Below are 24,362 nucleotides of genomic sequence, written 5' to 3'. Positions count from 1 at the left end.
AATTTTTCAAATTCACCAGTTGATCAAATTCACATATTTTCAGGAAAATTCTCTCCTAGATTAATGATTCGCACACCCGCATCTCCCTTATTAGATGGCATTGCCGTCTTACGGGCTTCTCATCGAAAGCAAAGGATTGAAAGGGTGAACATACCATCTACGCACTACAGTCTCCTCACATCGTGCATGGAGAGGAGAAATTCTCACCGATACAAATCGGGCACATGAAAACAAATTTGAACTCACTGATTAGGAGAGAAATTAATGACAACAGAGTCAGGGGGGCTAGGTGGTCTAGTGGAGTAAGTCTCCGGTAAAGCATCGCTGGAAGTCAGGTTCGATTCTTGGCTCCGTCGTTGAGTTTTCAAAGTTACCGGTTGTTCATATTTACATATTTCCAACAAAATTCTCACGTAGATTAATGATTTGCACAACAGCATCTCATTCATTGGAAGGCATTGCCGTATTACGGGCTTCTTATCGAAAGCAAAGGATTGAAAGGGTGAACATAACATCTACACACTACGGTCTTCTTACATCGTGCATGCAGAAAAGAAATTCTTACTCATACAAATTGGGCACATGAGAACAAATTTGAACTCACTGGTTATGAGAGAAATGAATGACAACAGAGTCAGGGCGGCTAGGTGGTCTAGTGGGGTAAGTCTCTGGTAAAGCATCGCTAGATGTCAGGTTGGATTCTTGGCTCCGTCGTTAATTTTTCGAATTTACCAGTTTTTCAAATTCACATATTTTCAACAAAATTCTCTTGTGGATTAATGATTCGCACACCCGCATCTCATTTATCAGAAGGCATTGCCGTCTTACGGCCTTCTCGTCGGAAGCAAAGGATTGGAAGGGTGAACATAACATCTACACACCACAGTCTTCTTACATCGTGCATGCAGAGAAGATATTCTCACTCACACAAATCGGGCACTCGAAAACTAATTTGAACTCACTGGTTATAAGAGAAATTTATGACAACAGAGTCAGGGCGGCTAGGTGGTCAAGTGGAGTAAGTCTCCGGTCAAGCATCGATAGATATCAGGTTCGATTCCTGGCTCCGTCGTTAATTTCTCAAATTCGCCAGTCGTTCAAATTCACATATATTCAACAAAATTTTCTCGTAGATTGATGATTTGCACACCAGCATCTCATTTGTCAGACGGCATTGCCGTATTACGGACTTCTCATCGAAAGCAAAGGATTGAACGGGTGAACATAACATCCACACACTACAGTCCCCTGACATCGTGCATGCAGAGAAGAAATTCTTACTCATACAAATCAGGCACATGAAAACAAATTCGAACTCACTGGTTATGAGAGAAATTAATGACAACAGAGTCAGGGCGGCTAGGTGGTCTGGTGAAGCAAGTCTCCAGTAAAGCATCGCTAGATATTAGGTCCGATTTCGGGCTCCGTCGTTAATTTTTCAAATTCACCGGTCGTTCAAATTCACATATTTTTAACGAAATGCCCTTGTAGATTAATGATTTGCACACCTGCACCTCGTTTTTCAGACGGCATTGCCGTCTTACGGGCTTCTCATCGGAAGCAAGGGATTGAAAGGGTAAACAGAACATGTACACACTACAGTCTCCTTACATTGTGCATGCAGAGGAAAAATTCTTACTCACACAAATCGGGCACTTAAAAACTGATTTGAACTCACTGGTTATGAGAGAAATTCATGACAACAGAGTCAGGGCGGCTAGGTGGTCGGGTGGAGTAAGTCTCCGGTTAAGCATCGCCAGATATTAGGTTCGATTCTTGGCTCCGTCGTTAATTCTTCAAATTCACCAGTTGTTCAAATTCACATATTTTCAACAAAATACTCTTGTAGATTAATGTTTTTCACACACGCATCTCATTCATTAGACGGCATTGCCGTCTAACGGGCTTCTCATCGAAAGCAAAGGATTGAAAGGGTAAACATAACATCTACACACTACAGTCTCCTTACATCGTGCATGCAGAGCAGAAATTCTCACCCATACGAATCGGGCACACGAAAACAAATTTGAACTTACTGGTTATAAGAGAAATTAATGACAACAGAGTCAGGGCGGCTAGGTGGTCTAGTGGAGTAAGTCTCCAATAAAGCATCGCTGGATATCAGGTTCGATTTCTGGCTCCGTCGTTAATTTTTCAAATTCACCAGTTGATCAAATTCACATATTTTCAGGAAAATTCTCTCGTAGATTGATGATTTGCACACCCGCATCTCATGTATTAGACAGCATTGCCGTTTTACGGGCTTCTCATCGAAAGCAAAGGACTGGAAGGGTAAACATAACATCTACACACTACAGTCTCCTCACATCGTTTATGCAGAGAAGGAATTCTTACTTATACAAATCAGGCACATAAAAACAAATTTGAACTCACTGGTTATAAGAGAAGTTAATGACAACAGAGTTAGGGCGGCTAGGTGGTCTAGTGGGGTGAGTCTCCGGTAGAGCATCGCTAGATACCAGGTTCGATTCCTGGCTCCGTCGTTAATTTTTAAAATCTACGAGTTGTTTATATCAACACATTTTCAACAAAATTCACTGGTAGATTAATGATTTGCACACCGCATCTCATTTATTAAACGGCATTGCCGTCTGACGGGCTCCTCATCGGAAGCGAAGGATTGGAAGGGTAAACATAACATCCACACACTACACTCTTCTGACATCGTGCATGCAGAGCAGAAATTCTCACCCATACAAATCGGGCACACAAAAACAAATTTGAACTTACTGGTTATGAGAGAAATTAATGACAACAGAGTCGGGGCGGCTAGGTGGTCTAGTGGAGTGAGTCTCCGTAAAGCATCGCTAGATACCTAGTTCGATTCCCGGCTTCGTCGTTAATTTTTCTAATTCACCAGTCGTTCAGATTTACATATTTTCAACAAAATTCTCTTGTAGAATTATGATTTGCACACCAGCATCTCATTTATTAGATGGCATAGCCGTCTTACGGGCTTCTCATCGAAAGCAAAGGATTGAAAGGGTAAACATAACATCTACACACTTCAGTCTCCTTACATCGTGCATGCAGAGGAGAAATCCTTACTCACACAAATCGGGCACTCGAAAACTGATTTGAACTCACTGGTTATGAGAAAAATTTATGACAACAGAGTCAGGGCGGCTAGGTAGTCGGGTGGAGTGAGTCTTAGGTCAAGCATTGATAGATATCAGGTTCGATTCCTGGCTCCGTCGGTAATATTTCAAATTCACTAGTTGTTCAAATTTACATATTTTCAGGAAAATTCTCTGGTAGATTGATGATTTGCACACCCGCATCTTATGTATTAGACAGCATTGCCGTTTCACGGGCTTCTTATCGGAAGCAAAGGATTGGAAGGGTAAACATAACATCTACACACTACAGTCTCCTCACATCGTTTATGCAGAGAAGGTATTCTTACTCATACAAATCAGGCACATGAAAACAAATTTAAACTCACTGGTTATGAGAGAAATCAATGACAACAGAGTCAGGGCGGCTAGGTGGTCTAGTGGAGTGAGTCTCCGGTAAAGCATCGCTAGATACCAGGTTCGATTCCTGGCTCCGTCGTTAATTTCTCAAATTTGCGAGTTGTTTATATCAACACATTTTCAACAAAATTCACTGGTAGATTATTGATTTGCACACTAGCATCTCATTCATTAAACAGCATTGCCCTCTGACGGGCTTCTCATCGGAAGCAAAGGATTGAAAGGGTAAACATAACAACTACTTACTACAGTCTCCTCACATCGTGCATGCGGAGAAGAAATTCTCACTGATACAAATCGGGCACATGAGAACGAATTTGAACTTACTGGTTGGGCGAGACATTATTGACAACAGAGTCAGGGCGGCTAGGTGGTCCAGCGGAGTAAGTCCCCGGTAAAGCATCGCTAGATATCAGGTTCGATTTCTGGCTCCGTCGTTAATCTTTCAAATTTACCAGTTGTTCATATTATCATATTTCCAACAAAATTATCTCGTAGAATAATGATTTGCACACCCGCATCTCATTTAGTGGACTGTATTGCCGTCCCACGGGCTTCTCATCGGAAACAAAGGATTAAATGGGTAAACAAAACATCTTCACACTACAGTCTCCTTACATCGTGCATGCAGAGAAGAAATTCTCACCCATACAAATCGGGCACATGAGAAAAAATTTGAACTCACTGGTCATGAGAGAAATTAATGACAACAGAGTCAGGGCGGCTAGGTGGTCTAGTGGAGTAAGCCTCCGGTAAAGCATCGCCAGATATCAGGTTCGATTCTTGGCTCTGTCGTTAATTCTTCAAATTCACCAGTTGTTCAAATTCACATATTTTCAACAAAATACTCTTGTAGATTAATGTTTTTCACACCCGCATCTCATTCATTAGACGGCATTGCCGTCTAACGGGCTTCTCATCGAAAGCAAACGATTGAAAGGGTAAACATAACATCTACACACTACAGTCTCCTTACATCGTGCATGCAGAGCAGAAATTCTCACCTATACGAATCGGGCACACGAAAACAAATTTGAACTCACTGGTTATGAGAGAAATTAATGACAACAGAGTCAGGGCGGCTAGGTGGTCTAGTGGAGTGAGTCTCCGGTAGAGCATCGCTAGATACCAGGTTCGATTCCTGGCTCCGTCGTTAATTTTTCAAATCTACGAGTTGTTTATATCAACACATTTACAACAAAATTCACTGGTAGATCAATGATTTGCACATCCGCATCTCATTTATTAAACGGCAGTGCCGTCTGACGGGCTCCTCATCGGAAGCAAAGGATTGGAAGGGTAAACATAACATCTACACACTACAGTCTCCTCACATCGTTTATGCAGAGAAGGAATTCTCACTCATACAAATCGGGCACATGAATCAAATTTGAACACACTGCTTAGGAGAGACATTAATGACAACAGAGTCAGGGCGGCTAGGTGGTCTAGCGGAGTAAGTCTCCGGTAAAGCATCGCTAGATACCAGGTTCGATTCTCGGCACCGTCGTTTATCTTTCAAATTTACCAGTTGTTTATAATAACATATTTTTGACAGAATTCTCTTGTAAATTAATGATTTGCACACCTGCATCTCATTTATCAGACGGCATTTCCATCTTACGGGCTTTTCATCGGAAGCAAAGGATTGAAAGGGTAAACATAACATCCACACACTACACTCTTCTGACATCGTGCATGCAGAGCAGAAATTCTCACCCATACAAATCGGGCACACAAAAACAAATTTGAACTTACTGGTTAGGAGAGACATCAATGACAACAGAGTCAGGGCGGCCGGGTGGTCTAGCGGAGTAAGTCTCCGTAAAGCATCGCTAGATACCTAGTTCGATTCCCGGCTCCGTCGTTAATTTTTCCAATTCACCAGTCGTTCAGATTTACATATTTTCAACAAAATTCTCTTGTAGAATTATGATTTGCACACCAGCATCTCATTTATTAGATGGCATTGCCGTCTTACGGGCTTCTCATCGAAAGCAAAGGATTGAAAGGGTAAACATAACATCTTCACACTTCAGTCTCCTTACATCGTGCATGCAGAGAAGAAATTCTGACTCATACAAATCGGGCACATGAACAACAAATTTGAACTCACTGGTTAGGAGAGACATCAATGACAACAGAGTCAGGGCGGCCGGGTGGTCTAGCGGAGTAAGTCTCCGGTAAAGCATCGCTAGATACCAGGTTCGATTCTCGGCACCGTCGTTTATCTTTCAAATTTACCAGTTGTTTATAATAACATATTTTTGACAGAATTCTCTTGTAAATTAATGATTTGCACACCTGCATCTCATTTATCAGACGGCATTTCCATCTTACGGGCTTTTCATCGGAAGCAAAGGATTGAAAGGGTAAACATAACATCCACACACTACACTCTTCTGACATCGTGCATGCAGAGCAGAAATTCTCACCCATACAAATCGGGCACACAAAAACAAATTTGAACTTACTGGTTAGGAGAGACATCAATGACAACAGAGTCAGGGCGGCCGGGTGGTCTAGCGGAGTAAGTCTCCGTAAAGCATCGCTAGATACCTAGTTCGATTCCCGGCTCCGTCGTTAATTTTTCCAATTCACCAGTCGTTCAGATTTACATATTTTCAACAAAATTCTCTTGTAGAATTATGATTTGCACACCAGCATCTCATTTATTAGATGGCATTGCCGTCTTACGGGCTTCTCATCGAAAGCAAAGGATTGAAAGGGTAAACATAACATCTTCACACTTCAGTCTCCTTACATCGTGCATGCAGAGAAGAAATTCTGACTCATACAAATCGGGCACATGAACAACAAATTTGAACTCACTGGTTAGGAGAGACATCAATGACAACAGAGTCAGGGCGGCCGGGTGGTCTAGCGGAGTAAGTCTCCGGTAAAGCATCGCTAGATACCAGGTTCGATTCCTGGCTCCGTCGTTAATTTTCTAAATTCACCAGTTGTTAATATTTACATATTTTCAACAAAATTCTTTTGTAGATTGATGATTTGCACATCCGCATCTCATTCATTAGACGGCATTGCCGTTTTACGGGCTTTTCTTCGGATGCAAAGGATTGAAAGGGTAAACATAACATCTACACACTACAGTCTCCTTACATCGTGCATGCAGAGAACAAATTCTTACTCAAAAATATATATCCTTTACGAAACGCGTCGATGGAACAATGATGCACTTGAGATTCATCGATTCGTTTCGATTTATGGCTAGCAGCATCGATAAATTTTCCACATATTTGACCGATACCGATAAACGCATAACACGTGAATTTTATAATAACCCGACTTAGTTCAGTTCGATGACCTGCAAAGTTGTTTTTCCCTATGAATACGTCGATTGTTGGGGGAAACTCGATGAACCGCGATTACCTGCAAAGAAGCATTTCTACTCGCACCTCTGCGATGCAAATATCAGGGACGCCGATTACGAGCACGCGAAAACTGTTAGGGTGGAATACCATTCAGAGTCATTGTGGGGCTATTCAGATTCATATTTGAAGACCGATGTTCTTTTGCTTGCCGATATTTTCGAAAATTTCCGCGCTAGCTGCTCCAAAACATACGATTTAGATTCGTTGCACTACTTCACTGCACCGGGACTTGCTTCCGACGCGATGCTCAAGCATACTAATGTAAATTCGCAACTTTCAGACAACCCTGAAATGGTGTTATTTATTGAAAGAGCCATTCGAGGCGGCGTAGCACAATGTTTTAATCGACACGCTCGGGTTAATAATAGATTCATGGGAACAGATTTTGATCCTAGTAACGTGGAATCATATCTTGCGTATTTTGACGTGAATAATCTGTACGGTGCAGCTATGAGCGTGCATTTGCCAATCGGTTCGTTTGAGTGGGAGTATCAGCACATCGATATAACGAGCCATCCGGACGATTCGTCGATCGGTTACTTTCTGGAGGTAGATTTGGACTATCCTGTGGAACTCCACGAGGATCACAAAGACTTACCTCTTTGCCCCGAACATTTTACTCCTCCAGGTAGTGAAAATGCCAAACTCGCGATCACCCCTCACCCTAAAACAAAGTATATATTGCAATATAGAAATTTGAAACAGTGTTTGAGTTTAGGATTAAAAGTAACGAAAGTGCACAGAATTTTGAAGTTTGCACAATCTCCATGGCTCGAGCCGTACATCACTCGGAACACAGACATGCGCAAGCGGTCTAGGAATGAATTTGAGAAAAACTTTCACAAACTCATAAATAACGCTGTGTTCGGCAAGACTAGGCAGAATGTGCGACATCATAAAGATGTTAAATTCGTCACAAAATGGGAGGGAAGAGGTAGTGCGAGAACGCCCATTGCCCGTGTTGAATTATACGTAATTGCCATACTGCACACATACAAATGTAACAAGATATATCCATGAGTGAGGATGCGCGCGCCGCTAGGTGTATAGTATGTGAGTGTGTGTGTGCGCGCATGTATAGCGTAATACAGTCAGTCAGCCATGTAGATAGAGAGAGAGCGCATCTCGCTATGGCTTATACATACATATTGTAATCCTCATGTATCTTAAGAATCTTTCACAGTTATCAATAAATAATTTAATTATTGTTATCATTATATATAATAAACCTCACGAATATATTTATTTCAATGATCCAACCTCAATATTTAACATGGTAGCAAAGCGCATGGTTGTGAAAAAGTGAGAGGTTAAGGTATACACGTGGTGTAAGAAAAACTGCAAAAGTATGAAAAAGTGAATAGTGAATCAGGTAAAGAACAATAAAAAAATGAAAACTGTGAAGAACCGAGTAAAATAAAATGATAATTTAAACGAAAAAAACGAACTTTTGAGACAATGGAAACACGTGGTGTATAAAAAAAAAAAAAAGTTGAAGTGAAAAAAAGAAACTGTGTGCTTAAATAAAAATGAAAAATATAAACGATTACGAATAAAATAAACCTTAAAGATTGTTGTGTAAAAAGAATTTTTTAAAATAAATAAAAATTGAACGAGATGCGCGCGGATAAAGATTGATATTAAATTTTGATAAAAGTAGCACATATAGCGAAGCTGAGTAAAATGACAAAGTCGGACGAAATGTCGGTACCCGTTTTTGACGGTCAAGATTACGATAAATGGAAAAAGAGGATACTTTTATTCCTAGAGTGGAAGAAGTGCAAAGACAATGCGATACGCGAAAAATCGAACAAAGATGATGAAACGACGTGGAAAGAAGCTAACATAAAAGCAATGAACTATATATATTCAAGTATTTCGAATAAGCAACTCGAGTTTGTCGGCGACGAGAATACCGCGTATAAAATTATGCACAAATTCGACCAAATTTACTTGAAACCGTCAACGAGTTTACAAATTTGTGTTAGAAATAGACTTGATCGATTACGCTTAAAAGACTTTGAAAATTCGAGTGCATTTTTCTTTGAATTTGAAAAACTAATAAACGAATTGAAAAACGCTGGTGCTACAGTAAAAGAGAGAGAAAAATTGGACTATCTCATAAAAACACTGCCTGATTCACTCAGCTATCTCGGTGATATTATCGATAGTGTTAAAGATACGGAACAAAATTGTGAATTTTTGAAAAATAAAATTGTGATGTATGAAACTAAAAGTAAAATGTCAAACAATCATATAAAATCGAGTGTTTTCAAAACTGAAGTTCGTGACGTGGAGTGTAATAGATGTCACAAGAGAGGACATTATGCAAGAGATTGTCGAGGTCGTGGCGGCTTCAATCAGAGGGGTAGGTGGCCAGGAGGTGGTCACTACCAGCAACAACAACATCAACAGCAACAACAACATCAACACCAACGACGACAATACGAAGAGACGTATCAGCCAAGAGGTTATAACACGAGCAGAGGTAACTTCACACAATCAAGAGGTAGAGGTTACAACGAGAGAGGCTATGGTCAAAGAGGTCGCGGAAGAGGTTATGGCAACAACAACAACAACAACGGTAACTACCACAACGCGAGGTATACGTACAACGAAGAAAATAATTATAAGTCAAATGAAACCTTTTTTGCGAAATTAGAATGTCAAAATGGAAATGTCGTTGAAAATAATATGAATAGTAAAATTTGCGAGTATGAAAGTAGAGTATTTATGAATGATTTGTGCAAAATGGAATGGATTCTTGATAGCGGTTGTTCGGATAACATAATAAATGATGATTCATATTTCTTTGAGAGTTCAGATTTACAAAAACCAGTTGTAGTTAAAGTAGGAGATGGCAGACCATTAAAGGTTACAAAAGTAGGAAAAGTCTTGATTTATTTAATAGTAAATGGTAAAGAATTTGAAATACCTGTATCAAACGTATTTTATGTAAAAGAAATGGACAAAAATTTGTTGAGCTACGCGAGAATTACTGATAATTACAAAATTGTTTCAATTAGAGAAAAATCATGTATTTACAATAAATTTGGTGATATAGTTGGAATAGCTTACAAAGAAAATGGACTTTACAAATTAGAGAGTTATGTCTTGAAAAATAATCACAATGCAAATAGTACACAAACAATGACTGAAAAAGAAAGGTACCATAGAATGTTAGGACATATCAATTTCAATTATTTAAATACAATGTGTAGAGAAAACTATGTAGATGGAATCCCGAAAAAATTAGAGAATGTTCACTTGAGATGTGGTACATGTATACAAAATAAGATGCATGCTTTACCGTTTAAGAATGATAGAAGTAGAGCGAGAGAAATACTAGAAATTGTACATACAGACGTAAATGGTCCGCAGAAAAATATTGGATATGATAATTCTTGTTATTTCGTTAGTTTCATTGATGACTATAGCAAATTTTCAATTGTTTATACAATAAAATATAAAAGTCAAGTTTATCAATGTTTTTTGGACTATATAAATAAGGTTGAAAATTTCACTGGAAAGAAAATTAAGAAATTAAGATGTGACAATGGAAAAGAATACATAAATAGAGACATTTTCAATCTTATCAGAGAAAAAGGGATAATCTTGGATAAATGCCCCCCATATGTACATCAGCTTAACGGAACAGCTGAACGTTTTAATAGAACAATTATGGACGCAGCGAGATGCTTACTGGCGGACGCAAGATTAAATATTCGATATTGGCCAGAAGCAATTTTAACAGCAAGTTATTCAAAAAATAGAACGATAGCAAATACCTTTGAAAGGAAAAGCCCTTATGAAATTTTTTTTGGAAAAAGGCCTAATATTGAAAATCTAAAATTGTACGGAAGCAAAGTATTTTTCAAAATTGATGAGAGCCAAAGAGATAATAAATGGGATATAAAATCAGATTGTGGAATATTAGTTGGATATGAGAATGTAGGATACAGAGTTTTGTACAACGCTCGAGTAAAAATAGCGAGACATGTAGATATAATCGAAAAACATGAAAATTTGATTGGCTTTAAAGGAAATGATGAGAGTGAAAATGAGAGTGAAATGAATGATAACGATGTAGAGGATGACGTTTTTGATGATAGAATTGAGAGTCCAGTAAAAATAAAAAGTCCAAGTCCCAAGAAAAAATCAAGTCCAAAGAAAAGTCCAAAAATTGAAAAAGAAATAAATTCAAGTAACGACTCGGGAAATTTTGTAGATTGCGAAGAGACAGAAATTCCAACTCGTAGAAAGTCTAACAGACAAACAAAAGAACCCGACCGATGGGGTTATTATGGTAATAGAGAAACCTACTACATATATGTAAATTTTGTAAGCGAGAATAGCCCAAAGACATATGACGAAGCTTTGAGTAGCAATGAGTCTGAATTATGGAAAGAAGCAATGCAAAGAGAAATCGATTGTATAAATAAAAATAAAACTTGGAAACTTGTAAACAAACCAAAAGACAAAAAAATAATCGATGTCAAATGGGTATACACAAACAAATCGAATAATTTAAAAAAGGCAAGATTAGTAGTTAGAGGTTTCCAACAAAAGGAAATTGTTGAAGATATATATTCACCAGTTGCGAGATTACAAACATTGAAATTGTTATTAGCTTTTTGCGTTCAAAATAAATATATGATTGAACAGATGGATGTTGAAACTGCTTTTTTGAACGGTGCGATTAAGTCAGAAATTTATGTCAAACAACCCGATGGCTACAACGATAAAACTGACAGAGTGTATAAATTGGAAAAAGCGTTGTATGGATTGCGTGAGAGCCCGAGAGCGTGGTATGAATGCTTTGACAAATATATTACAAAGTTGAATTTTCAAAGGAGCAATAGTGATTATTGTTTATATATCTTGGAAGAGGCAAATGGCGAGAAAATATATATAATTTTGTTTGTAGATGATTTATTAATTTGCGGACAAGATCAGAATAAAATTAAGGAAATAAAAGTAAAATTAAGTCAGAGATTTGCAATGAAAGATTTGGGTAAAGTGAAAACGTATTTAGGAATAAATATTGAATATGATTATAAAAATGAAATGATGACATTAGATCAAAGTGAATATATTGAGTCATTAGCGAAACATTACCAAATAATTGAAAGTAAATTGTATAATACACCGATGGAACAAAGTTTGAATATTGAACCCGCACAATCAGCATCAAATAATATAAAATATAGAAACTTGATAGGAGCATTAATGTATATAAGTACATGTACAAGATTTGATATAAGCTACAGCGTAAATTACTTGAGTAGGTTTCAAAATTGTTATAACGACATACATTATAAATATGCATTGAGAGTCTTAAAATATTTGTATCTTACAAGAAGTTTAAAGGTGACTTACAAAAGAAATTTGAAAGCTGACATTTTGGATTGTTTTGTTGATGCTGATTGGGCAGGTGACACAAATGATAGAAAATCCACTACTGGATTTGCAATAAGATTTTATGGAAACATAATTTATTGGAAAACAAAAAAAACAAAATAGTGTAACAAAATCATCGACATCTGCCGAATATGTAGCGTTATCAGAGGCAGTGAGCGAAGTAAAATTCATAAAAAGCTTGATTAAAGACTTCAAAGTAAAAATTGATTTACCGATAAAAATATATGAAGACAATTCTGGTGCAGTTTTGATTGCAAAATATGGTAATTTAACTAAAAGATCCAAATATATTGAAATACATTATCACTTTGTAAACGAATGTTATGATAAGAAAGAAATTGATATTATAAAAGTTGATACTGAAAATAATTTAGCTGATATCTTTACAAAAGCGTTAGGTAGATATAAGTTTGAAAGAATAAGATTATTGTTAAATTTGAATAATTAATTATTACGATTGTTATTACTATACTTATCAAAGTTTTTTTTGAGAAAAGAAAAATTTGTTAATTTAATTTTATGATATGAAAAGAAAAGTATTTTGGTTGTATTCAGAAAATTAACTGTTTACCGAAGATAGAGTTGTACAGTATGGAATTAAGGAGGTGTGTTGAATTATACGTAATTGCCATACTGCACACATACAAATGTAACAAGATATATCCATGAGTGAGGATGCGCGCGCCGCTAGGTGTATAGTATGTGAGTGTGTGTGTGCGCGCATGTATAGCGTAATACAGTCAGTCAGCCATGTAGATAGAGAGAGAGCGCATCTCGCTATGGCTTATACATACATATTGTAATCCTCATGTATCTTAAGAATCTTTCACAGTTATCAATAAATAATTTAATTATTGTTATCATTATATATAATAAACCTCACGAATATATTTATTTCAATGATCCAACCTCAATATTTAACAGCCCGAGCAAACTTTCACAGCTGCACCGTATTTGGCAATATATGGTTGTATAGTCGAAGCTTCTTCATAGGCGAAGTTGCCTCGTAGTTTTGAATTGAACCTTTTTTATTAGTATGGAGGATAGAGGTTGAGGTTTCTTGAATAAAAAAACTCTCGCGTTTGAGCCATCGAATTATGAATGTTTATAGGCTCTTGTGGGAAAAGCCTTGCGGCATAAAAACCCACGAACTATGAACATGTATTTGTAAACGTATAAAAGCATGTGTCGATTGTGTATATGAATGTGTATATGCCGGTTACAGCCCGTTTGGCTCATGCCACCGCGATCTCGAGTGCGTTTCGTACTGCGATTTTTGTTTTATTCGATTCGATCGAATTTCGTATGATTTGCGTTTGCTTTACTCCGAGGAGCCAACGTATATGAGAGTATGATTGGTGTTGGTAGTACACCAAGAGCGCTCGGGCTCGTTGTATGATGAAAGGGTGCAAGACCCTTGGTATGTGTGTATGGGCACTCGGTCCCGTGTAGAATGAGAGACACTCGGGCCGTACTCATCTACCTTACTCCGTAGAGCGAACGTATACGAGAGTATATTTGGGCCTCTCGTCTTTGGTCGTGGTACGAGAGAACGCACGGCGTCACTCACGATCGTCACTAGACGGACGACTTAACTGGACTGTTTTAAAAAATGCGTGATGCGCGCTCGCCTCCTCGTCTACGCGAGATTTGGCATCCCTGCAGAGACGAATCGTTCGAGCGCGGCTCGCACGGAGATCGCAATGACACGGGCACAAAACGACGCTCAGGCACTGAACAATGGTTATCATTGAAATGAATCGTGTCAAAGTTCACTTCGCCAAACCTATTTACGTCGGCGCATCAATTCTGGATCTGTCGAAAATCTTCCTCTACGATTTTCACTATAATTATATTAAAGCCAACTCTTCGAATAAACAAGCTAAATTGATGTATACCGACACAGACAGCCTCAGTTATCAATTCAATGTGCCTAATATCTACGATATCATCAAACGTGATGTAGATACAATGTTTGATACCTCTGACTATCCGCCTGACATTGAGTATGGTATTCCCCTCATAAACAAAAAACAACTAGGGCTAATGAAGGATGAAAATAATGGTAAAATTATGACAGAGTTTGTGGGACTGCGAGCAAAGCTGTACACATTTACTACGATGGGTGAGGATGGGGAAAAATATGACAGTGGCGTAAAAGTGAGTAAGCGTGCCAAGGGTGTGAAAAATTCACCGATATATAGCATCATGGTTGATGATTATAAGCGTTGTCTGATGGCTTACCAAGAGTTGACTCTTCCACAGTGTTTAATACACAGCAAAAAACACGAAGTAAGCACGATCGTACAAAAAAAGCTGACTCTGAGTTGGCAGGATGACAGAAGGCAATTGATACCTGGACAGACCGACACCGTACCTTGGAGGGTTTGTCCCAGCCCCCCAATAGCTATAGGATAAAACTGTAGACGTAGAATTGATGTAAATATTTGATGTTTGAGGCCTCGGACGATCCACCATCGGGCGGAAACGTTTCACGATCAATACGATATTTAATGGATTTGAAGTTTCAAAATGCGAATTCATGTACTTAACAATTATTCATCTATTTATCATTAACATATCGAGCGATTATTCATATTTATTCGTTAACCACGGGAAAAGTTTTCAGAAAATGAAAAAAATTTCAGAAAATGAAAAAAAGTTTTCCGAAAATACAAAAAAAGTTTTCCAAAAAACTAAAATGTGTGATAATCGTATGGAAAAATTGCATATTATTATTATTATTATCATTATTATTATTATTGTTGTTATTATTATTTTCATAGTACAGAGTATGGCACGTGTGCGTACAAAGGAGATAAAATGTGGAATTATTTGTATATTTGTATATCAAAATCTTCCATTGTAATTTGGAAAATTCATACAAATTATGTTACATGTCTGTTTCATTTATCAAACTATTGTGCGAACTATCAAAACCCAACCACTTCACATAGAACAGATTCCCCCATTTGCGTAACACTTTCTCCACAAGGTAGCCGTTGGTATATTTCACTTTGGTGAGCTCTTTCTCGTAGAAGCCCCCCTCGATGGGATGATCTTGATAATCGGTAAGTTTGTAGGTGGGTGGATTGGTATTTTTCACCTCACTCACGGTGAATATTTCAGTCGTCCAATTGGGTGTATAGCCTTTTTCGAATACATTCCTGTACTTGCTGATTCGAACTCGATCGCCTACACTGAATTTCCGCGCTCGATCACTTCGTTTGATTTGCCGAGGCTTGTACACGCTACGATACAGCTGTTTTTCATTCTCCGTGCTAACATCCACCGGTTTCATCCGAATCGTGCGATGTTTGGTGTTGTTGTAGGACTTCATTAAATCATCCAAAATATTAATCCACTCGTACGATCCTTGGAGAGTAAACCGCTTCCACATTTTATTCTTCAATGTTCGATTGAAACGTTCGCATATCGACGCCTTTAAGTTGCTGAATGTCGAATACATGTTGATATTGTGATGCTTCACGAGGGCTTAGAATTCGCTGTTGTAAAATTCTTTGCCTCGATCAACGTGCAGATGTGTAGGTATACGGCATTGGATCAGTACAGATTTCATGGCAGCAGCAACATCTTTCCCACTCTTGGACTTTATCGGCACCGCCCACGCGTACTTGGAAAATGTATCGATGATTGTTAGTAGGTATTCGTATCCCTTGTTGCACGAGCTGTATGCGGTCATATCGACGAGATCAGCTTGCCAGGTCTCATCCAGTCCGCGTACATCTACAAATCGGCGCGGATAGTTGCGTCGAGCCTGTCTGTGAAGTTCGGCAGCTATGGCAGTCTTCATTGTTCCCAACTCTTCACCTATCAATTTTTCGAATTGCTGTCCAACCACTCTGGTTCCTCAATCGATACTAATTCCCTGCTGGTCTGTCCCAACGTTGGTGTTGCCTGCTCCCCAATATGTTTGATGCGATTCAACGTATTTTCAATGATTTTGTTATTTATGCGTAGCTGTTTCAACTCCTCGTTGTGATTATGCGCGAAACTCTCAAAATTTGATTGAAAAGTATTCACAATATCCACAGCCATAGATCGTAAAGCGGTACTGAGAACTTTTAGGGAAACGGCATCGTTTTCCATCTGCGGATCAGCGATATTACACAATCGTTTGCTGTCTATATCGTACTGATTGTCGTTGGTGGTTTTGAATCTAACACCCGGAGGCCCTCGAATAAATTTTTTGCCACCACTACGCTCCGAATGTCTTTGGAATATGTCTATGCTCATCACTGGACGGTCACTGAACAAATGATGATTTTATGTTTACACGCCGCTCATAAACGATTCCGGCCTCGCGCAACTCTTCAATAATGGAGACTATTTCGTTGGAATGGTTGGTATTGCCTGCAGTCTGTGACGCCATAAGCAGCCCGAGGCGATCTACAATTTTATTTGGATGATCCCAGTAGACGTAATTAACATCTTGCCCCTCCTTTCGCGCAATCTTATAGTCAGGTAAGCCTTTACCTGATTTTTTCGGCGAGCCAACGTGTTTTGCAATGAAATTTCTATACTTTGCGCTTTTTAAATCATCTCGAAGGCTTCCATCGGCTTGGTAACGTTTTCGATGCGCATTTGTCGTCGTTACAATTTTTATATAATTATTCTTATCCACATCATTTACAATCGATGCATCGGGTGATTTTTTAAGCAGTAATTCGAGTAATCCAGGTGTTCTCTCATAACTTTCATCCCCCACATTCACCAGATTATCAGTGAAATTGATCGGCGTATCACCAATCATCATACCGTTTGTCAACTTTCGAACACCGTATGTGGTATCCAAATCCCTCTTTTTACTTGTGCTGAACATTTTCAAATATTGCGCCGTGGAATCCGTTGTTCTCTTTACCGGCGTACTTGTAGTAGAAATTTCACCAAACTTCAGTGTTTTATCATTTGCATCCATGAAATTCTCATCGTCCATGTCCTCATCGCCGTCATCATCATCATCATCATCCCCGGTACTCTCGTCATCTTTTTCTCCTTCTTTTTTCATTGTCACATCCGGTACTTCCGTTTTAATTTCATGTTTAATATGCTGCTGCTGCTGTCTTGAGGTATCAACTAATTCTTGCAACGGTGTTACTAAAGGCTTGAACACCTCTTCCATAACCTGTTCGGTCGTGTTCTTGTCTGACTTGAGCATCTTATGCTTCCGCCGTATGACATCGGATGCTTCCGATATTTTACTCAATGTATCGCTATGCTCACGAATCTTGGCACTCTCCATGTTGCCGACCTGATTGTTGCGATAAAACTGTGCAAGTTTATGCCACTTTATGCTTATAAAACAGTCAAACCCCTTCCCATATCGCACCCCATTAATTTCGCTATCCTTGTCAATTACGGTGAAACTGTAATTGTCATCATTCCAGCATGCCGAACACAAGTCTTTAAATTGCTCATACGTCATGTCTGTGTTTACATGATCGTTGTAGATATGTTTCAGATTCGTATCATCCTGCCGAAATAGCACCAATAAGTTTACATTGTCACGCAGTAGGTGTTTTGGAATGCGCGCATACGTTTGATTCAGATAAAAACTATTGATATCGCGATGCCTGCCCATGCTGAAGTATGCTCTGATATTATCTTGCTTTTCACAGGCCACATCGTCGAAAATCATTACAGAGTTGGGGCGAGCATCTTCCAGTTTTACAACCTCATGTTCTCGCGAAACGGGAAATAACCCACTCCCTGCACGGGTTCTAGTAACTTTTTCAAAAATTGATACTGTTACAAAGGGTAAAATCACCCGTTTTGTCCCCTTTTTAATGATCTAGTAGTCATCATAGATAAAAGACGTTCATAAACCTCTTATGTCTTTCAAAAGAATAAGATCGCTGCGTCAACCTACATTATTGTGAAAACAGTCTATCTCGAGACTTTAAAAGGAGAGCTTAGTCACAAAATAAATCCTTTTCCTCTCTTAATTTTCCGCTTCGTAACATTGGTGTCGGAAGTGGCATTCTTCTGAATCTCGACAGAGTTTTGAGTGAATTTCAAGTGATAAGAAGTATACCAAGAATGCAAAGATCTCCGAGGGCATCACGCGCGGAGCGGCGGGCTGCCGGGCGCGTTTCGTCCCTTGATCCGGCGTTTCCTCCTGTTTCTCCTCGTTTGGAAGCTGAGGTTCAGCCCCAGCCCCAACTAGCTCTCTTGGCAGACCTCATCCAAGGAAATCAAGATCTACTGATGCGACAAATACAGCAGCAACAACAACATCAACAACAGCAACAACAACACCAACAACAGCTACACCTGCAGCAACAAGAACGGCAGAATCTTTTGCACGAACTCCTCTCGCAACAGCGTCAACCACAGAAATTCATGTCCCAGGTGCTGACCGGGATTCTGAAAGGTGTGCAGAAGCTTCAAGAGCGGCCGCAGGAATTCCCAATACGCCCAGTTCCGTCCCCAGGTAAAAGGACTTCTCTACCTTCAGTCCCGGTCCCAGAAAGGAGGACCTCCATTCATTCAATTCCGGATCAATCAAGGTCTGACGCCATTTATGGGGGAGGCGAAATTCACCCTGTTGCTAAAAACTTTCCACCTGCTCATGTCTCGCGACAAGCTCAGGTTAGCTCTTTTCCGCAATGCCACGATGTTCCGTCACGTGATATTTCAAAAGTAGTTGAGCCTCCTGTCGCGTCGTCTCATCCTAGCGTAGATATTCAGTCAGAGTTCTTGGCCTTTTTAAAATCGCGCGGAATTGTCAATGTTCTCCCTCCGCAGACTCAGAGCTCGTTCGGACTTAATCAGGTCTCTGTACCTGCCGCGAGTGTTGTAGAGTTGCCCTCGAAACAATCGAATTTGAAGCCCGGTTCGTATGACGGTTTGTCTGCTTGGAGTCTATACGAACGTCAGTTCAACATGATAAGTAAGGTTAATGGTTGGAGTCCGTCCCAGAAAGCAGCTAATTTGACAGCGTCTTTGTCTGGTCCGGCCTTGGTAGTTCTTGGATCGCTTTCAGATTCGGATTCTGAAAATTTCGACAGCATTTGTGCAGCTCTCAAACTTCGGTTTGGCGAAGAACATCTTTCCAAACTTTATGTCACTCAGTTTGAAAATAGACGTCAAGGGCCCAAGGAAGATTTAGCCTCTCTCGGAAATGACATCGAACGTCTCGCTCGATATTCCCTTACTGATTGTGCAGAAAAAGCTAGAGATCAGATAGCTCGGGCGAAATTCATTATTGCGTTTCGGAATCCGGAGCTTCGGTATCATCTGAGGCTCGCAGCTCCAACTTCTCTACATGAAGCAATTATTGAGGGCTTAGAATAAGAAGCCATAAACGAGGCGGATTGAGGTTCGCGTCAACTTCATCGATTGAACTAAGCTGAACCTTCAGAAAATTCTTCGTCCCGTCCTTCAGACAATCAGCCTAGCTCATATTCTCTTCCAGGAAGGAAAAATAGTGGTTTCTCTCGTTCCAATAGATCAAACTCCAATCGGCCTGTCTCAGAGTGCCAGTTTTGCGGCATAAGAGGACATATCGCGAAGAATTGTTTTAAACTCGACCGTCAGTTGAAGACTGCGGAAGATTCGTGGCGCAATAATGCCTCCAAGAGGGCACCCTCTAATCCGGTTTGGGCAGCGCAACCTTCTGTTCCTCAGAATTCGGGAAACTAGCTACCGATGTTTCGAAAGGGCGGATATCTTCGGTTTCTTCTAAGTTCCTCAGCCCTATTGCTTTACAGTTCGTGGTTAGAGGCCTGCGTCGTATCCTCTCTTATTTTCTCACCAATATGTCAGTTTCTTTGAGTTTTTATAGATTTTCCCCGACGAATCTGCCGCCTTTGGCTGTTCCCGATGATACCTCCAGCTGTGCTATTTGTCCGGTCTTCGCCCGGGTTCTCCAGATATTCAGATAAGATCGTTCCTTTTCTTTTATTGAATGAGTTATAAATCCAATCAATCGTGTTTTTTCCTCCGAATTTGCTTAGCGAATTGGGAATCATCCGCTTCCTCTCACTTTTGTCCTCCCAACTCTAGGGTGTGCTGTGTCCGGAGGAAACCCCGGGTCGGTTCACCTGTCCTTGTCTTGATCCCCGCAAAAACTTTGAAAGAAAATCTCTTCCTCTGGGATCCCTTCTGTCTCCTGCCCTTCGGTCTGTCTCGAGTCTTCGGCCAAGGAATCTCATGAAGAGCTCACCAACATTCCCTTAACACTTACCTTTATAAAACAAGGCCCATAAATTTTAAAATTCAATTTAACGCTTGACTATCTGCTCAAGGTTTTCTGTGGTTTACCTTGAGACTGTGGGCAAATGTCAGATAGTAAAAAGGGAGTCTTTTAATTTTTAGAGCCACAGTTTCAACTCACCTTCGAGCACTGACTGCTAGATCCCTTTTTTTTTAATTGTTTATCTTTTCCGAGTCAGGTCGACTCTTTTCCTCGGGGGGGAGAAATCTTACAAAGGGTGAAATCACCAGTTTTGTCCCCTTTTTAATGATCTAGTAGTCATTATAGATAAAAGACGTTTATAAACCTCTTATGCCTTTCAAAAGAATAAGGTTACTGCGTCAACCTACATTATTGTAAAAACAGTCTATCGCGAGACTTTAAAAGGAGAGCTTCGTCACAAAATAAATCCTTTTTCTCTCTCGATTTTCCGCTTCGTAACATTTGGCTTGATGAGAGATTCCGAATAGACGTAGACATTTTCGAATCGCAACCCGTTGCCGTGGGTGATGGGTAAGAGAAGAGCGTTAGTTTTACCGCAATTGGATGGCCCGCAAAAAATTGCTGTCACGGTGTGACGTTGCACCTAGAGTGCAAGTCACAACAAACCCTAAACCCGCGGGGAAGGGCCGAACGGGTGAGTCCCGGCCCGTCGGGAAACACCCGAAGCTACCCGAAGCCCACCGACGCTCGGCTGAGCCGAGCGCCAGCCAGCAGTACGACCGCGTCTCGCAAAAAGGAACGACGTAACCCGGCACGAACCCCCAAGAAAGAAAGAGAGAGAGAGAGAGAGAGAGAGAGAAGGAAAACGGAGCGATAAGCAGGACGTCCCCCTCCACACAGCCACCCAGCCACACCGACCGACGACACCAGGTTAGCCTGCGATCTACAGCCAATCTGCACCTCCCCCCCATTCCTCCCCCCGCAATACCGACCCTTCCTACCTCACACTTCCCGTCGCCTTAGACCGCCCCCCCCCCCCCCCCCGCCCCCGCGCGCGTACCTTTAAGCTAGAATTAAGCAACGCTAAGGGCTGAGGCGTGATCAGCCACATCTAACGTCTACAACCACTTTATACCTATCTTTTATAGTTTCAAGTCGACTCCCTCCCCGATCTCAACACATCTATTCTCCCCGGAAATACACACACAAAGTTTTACCTATTCACTCAGTCTTGACTTTCTCGCCGCGTCTCTAATTGTTTCTCCCTTCCACATATTTAGTGCGGACCCAAAACCCGTCACAAATTGGCGCCCAACGTGAATTACCCACATTTTTACCCCAAATCCGAACAATTAAGAGACAAAACACAAGAATAAACGCTAACAAAGTACACATAGACTCACGAAACAAAGCTACACAGTCACGAAAATTCGAATAATGACAGTTGAACATACACACTACCAAACACGATACACACAATGGCAGACCAAGGACACAGGGAACCGCAAGGCCTGGCGCGCGAACACATGGACATACACACACCCGAACGCAACCAAAACAACTCGACACAGAGCGAGCCGCGCGCGACACGAGACCGACAAACGCCGACCCAACCACAGGAAATAAATAGACGACACACGATAAATTCACCAAACGCAATAAATATAATCGATGCAGCTATCATAGAGAATACCCACAACTTACATAGTACACAAATCCAACCACAAGAAAGCCCAGAACCAAGAAACCCCACACAAACATACAATACAATCCCAACACCTACACACACGCAAACTAACACGGTAATAAACAATCAAACGAACCGACACTTCACGGGAACAGACACATTTTTAGCCACCAACACACGTAACACACGACTTTTACAAAACCTAATAGACCTCGGAGCACTACCAAGCGACAGAAACGAATACGAAGATCCACACCTATATAGCACACAGTCAATGCACCCCACAGACAACCAAAACACGACACGCCTAAACCACACACCAAACCCGAACAGTACATACTGGAATCAGCCAGCAATGGCAATGAGAACAATACAAACATGGAACATAAAATACTCGGGAAATACAAACGAAAACATACACGAATTTTTACAAAATCTCCGCGACTACTAAACGGGATACGAAATACACGACACACAATTAATCAACAACCTCAACCCGATACTCGAAGGTGACGCAAAAAACTGGTACAGATTAAATAGAGGCAAATGGCGAACACTGGAAGAATTCGAAAGAGACATTACACACGCATTTCAAGACATACAACATAGGGACAGGCTAGAACAAAAAATCAGAAATTACGTACAAGGACCAACACAAAAAATCACACAATTCCTAATACAATTTAGAACACTACTATCACAGCTAAAACCGCCATACCACCCACGAACACAATTAGACCTGGCATACAGAAACATGAAACTAGAATACAAGGCATACATAAAACCATACGACTTCACGAACTTCGACCAGCTGGAAATAGCCGCGAAAGAATGGGAAGCAAACATCGAATGGGAAAACACAAACAAACAATATTAAATAACTACACACATCCACGACAAACCTACACACACCAAACACACCACAAACAATACATCCCATACAATTACGCACAAGCACAACCTCGCCCAGCACTACTTCCAACACCAAATATACCACCGGCACTCACAGACAATATACGACAAAACCAAACAAACCAAAACACGCAACAAACTCGATACCCCGCAATCACCTATAACTCACCACACTACACTCAGCAACAAACACAAACGAACTCGACACAGGCACAACACCACGCAGATGCTTTAACTGCAACCAACCCGGACACCTCGAATGGCAATGCACACAGGTACAGAACCAGGGAAACGAGTAAGGGTGGACCCAGCAAGGGTGGGAGGGCAGCCCCACAAACAACACAAACACACCCGAGACGGTAGCACCGACAACAGATAACAACAGAACGGAAAATAGATTTCACATCAGAATCGAAATACACGGTCACGAATTTAACGCGTTAATAGACACAGGCACGACACACTCATACCTAGGCGCAGAAGTAATACAAATACTACACAACACAGACACACCAATAGACGACACGCCCGACAGAACAGCTACAATGGGAAACGGAACACAGGTGACGATAGAAGGAGCAGTAACACTCCCAATACGCCTCGGTAACATAACAAAAAAAATTAATTTCGGATTAATACCAAACTTCGGCTCGCAATGTATCATTGGGAACAGCGGCTTAATGAGATTTTGGATACAAATAAATTATGGAGAAAGCACATGGTCACTTATAGACGACCCACAGACACACTACGACATGCGAGCCAGACCACAAGAACTACCTACTGTTTCGGCAAGGTATCGAATAGTTAAATGTGTATCTCGTGACACTCAAGATCGTCCTCGCACATGTACGCACACTCGCGTGCAATGTTTACTTGCCGTCTCTGCGTCAAATCTCGCCGCTTGCCCGTGTCGCGACTCAAAACCCATCAGCTGTATCTCATGTATTCTCTACTATCTCGAAATCATGTATGTGTATAATCTATGTGTTCTCTCGCTCTGTAAAATCTTCACTCTCTGTAACGTTCTCTTGCGATACGGTCTGTATCGCCGCATCAGAATCAATAAAATTCTCGGTTACTATTAATCATCATCTCTCTCCATCTCAACATCATTTGGTTTCATTCACACTCGTTCTCATCACTAATTCGCGGATCCCACGTCGATGATCCATATCTTTTTGCTATCCCTCTAAAAATTTTTTGGTCCTTCGAGCCGGATCAGTCGCGAATCGAATCGGATCATTCGCAAATCAAGTCGAATCTTTCGAATCGTTGCGACTTACTGG

Source organism: Neodiprion pinetum, chromosome 5 (assembly GCF_021155775.2).
Source record: "Neodiprion pinetum isolate iyNeoPine1 chromosome 5, iyNeoPine1.2, whole genome shotgun sequence".
NCBI classification, from domain to species: Eukaryota; Metazoa; Arthropoda; class Insecta; order Hymenoptera; family Diprionidae; genus Neodiprion; species Neodiprion pinetum.
The sequence above is the reverse complement of the archived record's forward strand: the minus strand, read 5'-3'. Positions refer to the sequence as shown.